The following is a 2,882-nucleotide window of genomic DNA, read 5'->3' on the forward strand; positions in this document are numbered from 1 at the left end:
TGCATGAGGTAAAGGCGTCTGCTCTGTTCTACATGGCCATGTTGATGTTGTGGCCAATATCTCACTTTAACATCAATTTAATAAAATGATTCAGCTGACATGGTTCATTTGGCTGAGAATAATAAAGCTTAATACAACTGTCTCCACTGCTACTTGCGAACTGAAATAATAAATATGAATAAAATTCCATATCTACAATTTTTTTATAAAACAAATTGGTAGAAAGCTTGCTTGAATCATCATGTGCCATCAGCACTGTCCTAGGAACATGATTCTCTCCCTACGTGTGTGTCTGCTGCGGTCTCATCCCCAAAGTACAATTGGTTCAGCCGATCGTTCTCTAACAAGCACGATCGTTGGAGAAGCTTGACCCGACTGACTCCTTCAGAGAGGCTTGATCCGACTGACTCTTTTAAATGGCTAAAAGAAAAAAAAAAAAAGAAAAAAGAAAAATTTTCTCTCTCTTAGAAAGTAGGAAATAAAGTAGCAGTGATGCTAGTGAAAGCATATTCGATGCAATATTTCATCCCAAATAAAAACCAACGTTTGCTTCCGAAAAATTATTGAGCAAAACAAAATGCATCCCTAACAGAAACCAACATTTGGTTGTGTAAAACGATACGTCGTATGCAGCACGGCATAGTCGGCTGAGCCATGTGTGCGTGGTCACCAGCCCAATCTCATGATGCTCGAAAGAAGGTCAATTTAAGCAAGAAGACTTGCTTCCACATGTTCGATGCAGGACTAAAAAAGAAAGAATTTTGAAAACTTTGAAATACTTAAGATACAAGGGATAAGATTGGTTTTGATTTTTCAAAATTTAAATCTTTTTATAAGTTAAAAAACTCCAACAACCACCTTATAAATATCAATCATAGAAGATCTATAGGCATGCTGATGCTTGAGCAGTTGGTTGAAGATAACAAAGAAGAATAGGAGAGCGGTATGAAAAGGGGAAGCTCGGCAACACATGCCTACTTTGCCTTCTTGAATTGCACCCTCATGCACACTAACAACAACCAATTACTAACAATATGGTCTAGCTTTTCCACTTCTTGAAGATTATGCATGAATATTTCCACTGAGATCAGCTTCAATGCCGAGTAAACGATAAAAAATTACTAGAAATATTATGCATGAATTGCACTCTCATGCACATGCACGATGCACCCCAAGTGTCATGCACTTCTCATAGACATAACGTACCCAGTGGACATGATGTAATTACACATCCATCCCTTGCCGCTCCTTCTCTTTTTTTCCGTTGGACTTGTGGTTCAATATCGGGCCTGTGGTTCAATGACGGGTCTACCAAGCCGTCCGGTTGGTTTGAACCGGAAACAACTCCACCCCCCTTGGGTTCAATTCCAGGTTCACTGGACCGCTCCGCCAAGCGGGTAAAAATGGCCACATCATCGTTGCTGCCATACTTAAGCTTTATTTGGAATTATCATTGATAGTAGAGCTTTTAGAAATAGAGCTTTTGAAAAGTAGAATTTTTGTTAAAAGTTATTTGTTGCCCAGTAAACTATATTTCTAAAATACTATAAAACTTTAATATATATTTTATAACCAAAATGAGAAAGTACTTTTAGTATTGTAAACTGACAATAAAGAATATTACATAATATTATATGGTGAAGTGTAATATAATATAATACTATATATTATTATTATATATAAAAATATTATTATTTCGTATAATATTATTATAATATAGTGTAATATAATATTGAATACTATAGCATAATAATATAATGAGACGATATAATAAAGTAATGTATTATTAATAGGACAATATTATTACAATATAATATAATATTATTATAATTATAACATATAATATAATATAACGGATTAGAATCTAATTTATTAATAAATTATATTGTAATATAGTATAATAATATTATATTATTATTAAATATTATTATATAATTTTTTATATTATTAATCATATATTATAATATTATTGTTATACTAATATCTTATATTATTATAATATAACTATTATTATAATAATAATATAAAATTACGATTGTAATAATATGTAATATTATGCTTATAATAAAATATAAAAATATATTATGTTATAATTATGTATTACTACAATAATATAATATATTATACTATTATAATAGTATAATATAATATAATGTAATATAACAAAATATATTATTAATTTACTATTATCTTATATTATATTTATAGTACAATAATATATCATGATATGATATGATATAAGATGTAATAATAAAATTTGTTGGTGGGCATTTTGGTCATCAATTTTTTTTGTTAAAATTAAAATAATTTTTCGATATTGGTTAAAAAGTATTTTTGAAAAGAAGCTTTTTTTTTTTTTTTTTAAATAGATCTTCTCGGCTCTCCGCAAAAATAAAATAATTTTTTGATTTTTTATCAAACACTGTTATAACATTCAAGTATTTTTAGATGGCCGCATAATACTTTCTAAAAGCTTGGCCAAGCCACCAAGGTGATAGCCTGGTGGTAAGAGGGCTTGGACTTTACCCGAGTTGTCCGGATTCGAAACGCGCGGGCGTCGATTAAATTAGGAGACTGCATGCCCTTACTCCCGGATGGCTTTGTGTGGATATGCTTTCTTTCCATCAGTATTGAGGTGGCGCTGGAGTGACATACTCATACGTGGATGGCCCAGTGGGGTTTTCCATGAGTTGGGGAGGGCACACGAAAATTTACATCTATATCGAACATTTTCTGGTGGAAAGGAGCCCAGTGGAGGCTGCTATAGAAAGGGAGACCCCTCCCCTCCTATCTTTTACCAAAATAAAAAAATAAAAAAATAAAAAAAATAAAAAAAACAGCAGCTCGGCCAAACGGGCGTCGTACGGCCATCGTTATCAACC

Source organism: Phoenix dactylifera, chromosome 4 (assembly GCF_009389715.1).
Source record: "Phoenix dactylifera cultivar Barhee BC4 chromosome 4, palm_55x_up_171113_PBpolish2nd_filt_p, whole genome shotgun sequence".
NCBI lineage: Eukaryota > Viridiplantae > Streptophyta > Magnoliopsida > Arecales > Arecaceae > Phoenix > Phoenix dactylifera.